Source organism: Crocodylus siamensis, chromosome 3 (assembly GCF_052110815.1).
Source record: "Crocodylus siamensis isolate JL-2025a chromosome 3, ASM5211081v1, whole genome shotgun sequence".
In the NCBI taxonomy this organism is placed as follows: domain Eukaryota; kingdom Metazoa; phylum Chordata; order Crocodylia; family Crocodylidae; genus Crocodylus; species Crocodylus siamensis.
In genome coordinates this window covers 111869153-111876655 of record NC_143397.1, presented here as the reverse complement: position 1 = coordinate 111876655, position 7503 = coordinate 111869153, and positions in this window count along the sequence as shown.

Genomic DNA, 7503 nt, shown 5'->3' with positions numbered 1-7503 from the left:
CAAATCCCGGGAGGTCATTCTCCCTTTGTACTCGGCCTTGGTGAGGCCGCAGCTGGAGTACTGCGTCCAGTTTTGGGCCCCACAATTCAAAAAGGATATGGAGAAGCTTGAGAGAGTCCAGCAAAGAGCCATGTGCATGATCAGAGGTCAGGAAAACAGACCTTACAATGACAGGCTGAGAGCCATGGGACTCTTTAGCCTGGAAAAGTGCAGGCTCGGGCATGACCTGAGGGCCACCTATAAGTTTCAAGGGTGACCACATTTGTTCACCAGAGCATCCCAAGGGATGATGAGGTCAAATGGTTATAAACTACTGCAAGACCGTTTCAGGCTGGACATAAGGAGGAATTTCTTTACTGTTCGAGCCCCCAAGGTCTGGAATAGCCTGCCACCAGAGGTGGTTCAAGTACCTACTTTGAACACTTTCAAGAGAAATTTGGATGCTTATCTTGCTGGGATCCTATTACCCCAACTGACTTCCTGCCCCTCAGGCAGGGGGCTGGACTCGATGATCTTCCGAGGTCCCTTCCAGCCCTAATGTCTATGAAATCTATGAAGAAAGGTTGAAGTAAGTAGGCATGGTCAGTTGCAGAAAAGGTGATTCAAAAGGGACATGATAGCAGTTTTCAAATACCTGAAGGGCTGGCATAAAGAAGAGGGAAAACACCTTTTCTCTCTCACTGCAGGGAGCAGGACATGGACTTACATAACTTGACATTGCAACAAAGTAAATTTAGATTAGATATCATGAAAAACTTCTTCACTGTTAGAACAATGAAGCCTTGTCTGGGGAAACTGTGGAATCCCCATCACTGGAGATGTTCAAGAAAATGTTGGACAGGCACTGGTCTGGGATGATTTAGAAGTAGCTGTGCCCATACAATGCTCTACTATGGGTATTTCCCGTGATTCTGGGCTTCTCTGGTTGCCAGGGGTTGGAAATTTTTTCCTCTCCTCTTGCTACATGCATCACAGTTTTTATTTTGTTTTATTTTGCTTGCTAAGCCTTTCTCAGAACCACTGGGTGTTAGCTGCAGCCAAGGCCAGGAATTGTGATTGGGATGCGCAAATGCTTCTGCTGGGACTTAAACCTGGAGGTTCCTGGATCGAGGGTCTTGCCCCTCTGCTCACGGTCAGACCTATCACCAGTTAGGGTCAGGAAGGACTTTTACCCCATGGTTAGATTGGTATGGACTGTGGGGTGTTTTGCCTTTCTTTATAGTGGATAGCATAACTCTTTTCTTTGGATGTCTTGAACATATTTTAACAACCTTGCAGCAGCAGGTCTTTGGCTATCATGGTCCCCCTCCTTTACCTGTGGCAGGTTGGCACTGGAGTTTTTCTTGTCAGGACAGCAATGAGTCTTTGAAGGGGTCCTTAGCCTCCCTTTGGTGGAGGGGGAGGTTGAGGAGGTAGGGTCTAGTTTGCCTCAGCAGCCAGGTACTGACCTTCCAGCTTCAGGCCCTGCAGAGACTCCTATATGGTTCCAGGTAGCCATGTAATATGACCAGCAGCTCTTCTACCTGTGCGGGCTGAGTCTTGCACAGGGCTCAGTCTTTTACCAAGACCTCCTCAGGGCCTGGGGGACTGATCTCTGCCTCCAGGTCCCCGTTGTGGGTGGCCTGGGGCACCAACCTACTTGCTGAGCCATGGCTGTGGAACCCCCAGCTGGCAGTCTCGGCGACGGCGACACCCTAGACATGACAGAGGATGGCCCAGGTGGGTCTCACCAGGATCTGAGACCTCCTGGGCTACACTAAGTGAGAGTCTGCCCGCGGAACATGAGGCCTGCCTGTGCCTAGTACAAGAGGTGAAAGTTGCCTTGCCTGTTGATGCCCTTGCCTTTCTAGAGCAGGTCTTGTGTGAGGACCATCCCCCCACCCCCCTGGGTCCCCCAGCCTGGTGGAGTTGCTGGTGGGGCCCACACCTCAGCGGGCACCGCAGCACTCCCTGCCACATCATCTTACCAGGCTGGAGGACACGCACCCAGTCTGCTTCTCCTCAGCCCACCATCACCAGCTCTATACACTCATCCACCGTATGCTCCACCATACTGCCCTCGCATCCTGCCCAGACACCAAGTGGTGGGATAACCTAGGTGAGGGCAAGGCCAATGGACCCCAGTGGCCTAGCCTGTATTTGACCTTGATCCCACGCACCACCTAGGATCAAGGTCAAATACATGTATCTGCCAGAGTTTATGCCCTGACACTTGTCTGTTCTGTGTGCAGAGGGAGACCCTGAAGCACATGTTCCTTGAGCGCGCCAAGTTGCTGTCCCTGCACCTCCTCCTCCAGAACCTCTTATTGAGTTCTGGCTGCATGTTCCCCTCCACTTGTTTATTTTTTCACACCCTTTCCGTGGCCCTACCAAAGCCAGGGACCTCCTGGTCAACCTCCTCCTGGCCCTGGCCAAGCTGGCCATCTATGTTACCAGGAAGGAGGTTCTGGCCGGGAGGGTTCCCAGGGACTGTGGAGCCATCTTCCTGGGCTTTCTCCAGTCCCACCTCCGGGCAGACCACCACTGGATAGTAGCCGCTGGCTCTCTGGTGGCCTTTAAGAATCAGTGGGTGCTGTCTGGATTGCTCTGCTCAGTGTCCCCCAAGGGTGCACTTGTTTTGGCTCTCTGACTCACCTGCACATTCCTTTTTGTCATTTTTTGTCCCCCATAATCAGTTGTGGTCCTTTTTTTTTCTCCCGCCACCCATAAGTGGCAGATTTTAGTAAATTAGTGGGCTTACCCAAGTGAAAAAGGTCCCAAATAGGCTTGTGGCAGGTTAGAGTGTTACGTGTTGTGGTTTTGTCCAGACTGACTGCGTAGTTTTGCTAATAGGTTAGAAAATGTATGTATACAGAATAGTTTGAATAGGGATGATCCTGCCTCCAGCAGGGGATTGGACAGATGATCACTGGAGGTCTCTTCCAGTCATACTTCTCTATGATTCAGACAACTGCTTCCTTAATAATAAACAGAATTAGTTAGTATCTAAGAGCTCCAAAGTGCCTTGTGTCCAGACCAGTGCTTCGTGATCTGTTGTCCACATCACAGAAATAAATTACCACCTCAGCTGGCATTGGCTAGTGTCCTTTGTTGGGTTTCTCAGTGCAAGGCAGATAAAAGGAAAACCCCCAGCAGTTTCTGATCCTAGGCATCACAGTCTCTCCTCTCTCTCTTCCTTTAGGAAATGCCATCAATGGGTATTTTCACAGCAGTATCCCTGCAGCCTGGATTCATTCCCTCCCCTAGCATGGCAGCCTTCCCGAGCTGGTTCTCAAAGGTAGCCAGGAAGGCAGCTCTGCAGAGAATCTGTTGCAGGAGAAGCAGGAAGAAGAGATCAAACAGCTCACAGGAATTTAATGAACATCTGCATAGCCATTTAGCCAAGTAACGAGATAGCACTTTTTTGACAGCCATATATCAGATCCATGAAAGTTCTGCACAACCATGCACAGGCCTGACATGCTTCCTTCTGTGCATTTTCTCACCCATCTTCACCTCTGTGGGTTTTTATACAACTTGCTTTGAACCAACTTTAGGTGAGAAGGCTTATAATCTCCCTCCAATAAACCATGTAGTTTTTTTCAGAGCTGGGGGCTTGAGTTTGGAAACCACTGCAAAACACTGCTTATTCCTTACCCCTGGCATTTAAATACATATTTGCCTTTGGCAGTTATCTGTGCTGCACTTGGAAATTCCTCAAGTAGAGTAAATATTTCAGTACATAAACTGTTGTTTCCTGTCATAAAAATATGCTGTATGGCAGGGGTGAGGTGCTGACCTGAGCTAGACTCATTAAGCTGCTGCGGTAAGCCGCAAAAAACTTCTTTAGAGCCCAAAGTGGCCACGTTTCTGGAGTTGTCCTTCTCTAGCCCATATATTCCGTCTCTACGCTATACCTGTAAATGCTCCCATTTGAGATCAAGCACCTAGGTATACAAGCTAGGGAATTCCTCACAGCCTAGCAACCTGTTGTCAGGAACTGGTCATGCTTATGAACACAGATGCCAGTTTAGGCTTAGAAATAGGGCTCAGTTTTCAGCCTACAGTGCAGTGGACACACAGAGTAACCCCATTTATGTGGAAAAGCTGGCATCTGTGTGCCTAAGCAGTGTTCAGCAAAGTATCGCATTTGGAGCTGTGAGGAATGATAGCTACGTGGTTTGGGTGTTTCAGGTGGTTGATTCATTCTGGGCAAGTCATTTGGATCCAGTCCATCAAGATGTATGTTAGGAGTAGCCCCACTAAGGACTGCAGAAGTGAGGAGGGTCACAAGGATACTTTCTGGGCTAAGTGTCAGTTCACTCTGTATGAAAAGCATGTACAGACAGGTTTCCTCTTGCACAACTTTTCTCATATTTCTCTCATGTGCTTTATCAGTAAAATACATTTCCTAAAAGAGCCAACCCCAAACATACAATCACAGGCTACGTCCAGATGACCATGGCTGTGCAGTGCTGCAGACATGTGTGCAGCATCACATACAGCACATTCAGCTGTTCTCCATGCTGCAAGGGAGCAGCGGGGGGGGGGGGGAGGAGGGTTGGAATTTGACCCCTGGATAGGCAAGGATTTAAAAAACCCACACAAAAAATGTGGAGCAGCACACACAGGGACAGCACGCACCACTCAGAACTGGAGCCTGGCTGGCCGGAGCCACACTCGGGCTACCAGCCAGGTTCTGAGTAGTAGGATTGCTGCTGCAGCAGCTGCAGGAGACCCCCAGGACAAGCAGGCCTCACAGAACAGTTTCCCCACAGGCCTTGCAGATGTTATGCAGTATACAGGTTGCAATGATGACATGGGGGATATTGGCCTTGGCAACCTCGAGGTGGGCTGTGAGGGTGTGCCAGTGTCCCTTGAGCTGGCCAAAAGCACCCCAGCTTTCTCTGGCCATAGTGATCATAGAAAGCATACAAAGAGGCTTTGCCCAGCAGCCAACAATTTCTTCTGGTCTTCAAATTAGGGGCTCGACTGCCCCCTCAACATGATGGGAAGGGGAAAAGTGGATACCGTGTAGATTTGTCGGGGAGAGCACCAGGAGAGAGCACCCAAAAATGAATAGCTAGGCGAATGTAAGAAATGTTGGGGGTAGGGAGGAGTGTAATTGAAAGCCACCCGAAAAAATAAACCAATCACTAAATACATTCCTAAACTGCCCCCTGCTGTAATTTAGTACTAGGAGGTCAAGAGGATAAAATTATTATGAGGTGCCCCCTAGCTTTTTTACTAGTAATAGCATATTAATCCATTATGAGTCTTAAACATGTTATATAACATAAATGTAACATCATTTATTGTTGCAAGAGTGAAAAAAACCTAGGAAATATCTTTAGCTAGAGAAAGCTGATAAGATGTACAAGCGCCCAAATTAGAATGCATCGGAGCAGGCATCCCCCACATGTACAAGCACGCATAATACCCAGCACAGGGTACTAATCTATTAGCTGTGCCTGGCCTTGACAGGTATGTCAGTGCTGTAGCTCACCATGAAGATACCTGGGCCAGCTTGGATAATCCCAGCAACAGCAGAGAGGTCTATATTGCCTAAGGAATCAGAACTCTGGGTAGAGGTGATATCTTTTATTAAACCAACTAGATATTTATAAACAAAAAATTCTTTATTTGCAAGCTTTCAGGCACACTCACCCTTCTCCAGGCATAGGAGAATGCAAAGATGGTAAAATTTCTCCTGGGTGGAAATGAAAATTCATATTTCACAGAAAAGCTGAAGGTGTTGCAAAATCTCCTGGTTGAAGAAGTTCATTTTGTACAAATTAAGCTGAGATAAAAGAGCAGTCTATTGCCTAATGTATTCTTACAGGATAAGATAAGTTAGTACGCCCAGAGCTTTATTCTTCAAAGCCCGGACTGCTTCCAGTACCTCAGCTAGTTCATTTAGAGCAAGCATGAGGCTCTCTCCACTGCAAGGCAGGACATAGGCAGAAGACAGGTCACTACCAGAGAAGTCAGTTATATTAGGGATGGCCAGTGCTGAAGGGCCCTCTCCTACCACCTGGGGAAAGGGTAAAGGTTTGCTTTCTTCATTTGCTTGTTTGAACCAAGGGTTGTTTTATGTTATGAGGACTGGCTGAGGGGCTCCCAAGGAAGCAAAGCCCAACAGCAAGGCTGCAAGCACCCAGCTTTGGACTGTTTGGACTTTCGAAAGGATTCTTAGCAGGGCAAAGCCCGTCTCCACAGCAGCATGTGCACTAATCCACTTATACTGTGGCAACCAAGGTCTGATCAACCAGGAGATAAGCCCACAAAGATAAAGAAAGCCCTGGGCAGGCTGGAAACAGCTCTGTGCATAGCTAGTTGCATATACATTTATATATTTGTGCAGACTAGCTCCCCAGGGGCTGTAGCCATAACTGGACCAAAAGGGTGGAGGCAGCCCAAGGGAGGTTAAGAGAAGAAGAATTAAGTTGACTGGAAAATTTAGTTTAAGTGGCTGGAGCCCAGTGGGCTGAGAGAGTCTGAGTCCCTTTCTCAAAATCCCTTCTAACAAATGGGGAGAGCTTACAGGCTATGGATAGACATTCAAAAAGCCAAAGCCTGAATTGGTTCAACCTTTGCAGGTTAGTCTTTGCAGGGCACTGGAGTGCATCCTTGGCTGTGGGGAAGCTGTGCTGGAGGCAGATATGGCCACTCCAGACTAAACTGGCCAGAGAGGGGTTTCATTCCCCTGTCCATGTCCCATCGGCAGACCTGAGCTGGGTCTGCCAGACGCTCCCCTCTTGCTGCTGCAGTGGTGGGCAAGCGTGGCCCCTGAGGCAGAGGGGGATTATTCTCCCTTCTACCTCCACTGTTCTCAGGGGGGATCACAGCCAGGTCTGCCCTTCTTGACCACTGCTGAGTGGCAGATTAAGCCTCCTTCTGTCCCCTCTGCCAGATGCTGGAGGGAGGGGGAATAGCCCCAGTCCCTAACCCTCCCAAGGGGCCCTGCCAGCTGGCATCTGGCCCCCAAGTGGGGGCTGGCTGGGAAGCAGGCTTCCTGGGCCAGCTCAGAGGTGGCCGTGCAGCCCGAGCACTGCCGCCACTACTGCCCTGTGCAGCATCCAGGGCTGCAGCCTAACAAGCAGCTGCGGACAGACCAGGGTGGGGGGTTGTTCTGTCCCACTTGCCTGTAGCTGTCACTGCCACCACCGTGCCATGCTGCTGGGGTGGGAAACTTCTGCCCCATGCATGGAGCTCTGGCAGCAGCCCCTGGACAGCCTTGGAAGGCAGAAGGCATCTGAGTGAATGGCTTCAGTCCAGGGGCTGCTGCTGGAGCTCCATGCATGGGGCAGAAGTTTCCCATGCGCAACCTCCTGGAGTGGCTCAGGAGTAGCAGGAATGGCGGGGGGACTCACCGCAGTAGGCAAGGGGAAGCCAGCTTGGCCCAGCAGGGCTTTCTCCCCTCGCCTCCAGCTGTGGCTCCTGCCACACCGCACAGCTCCCTTCACATGGAAGTGGGCAGAAAGACTCCTGATTATGTCAGTAGGTCCTGGGCCAGGGATGTGA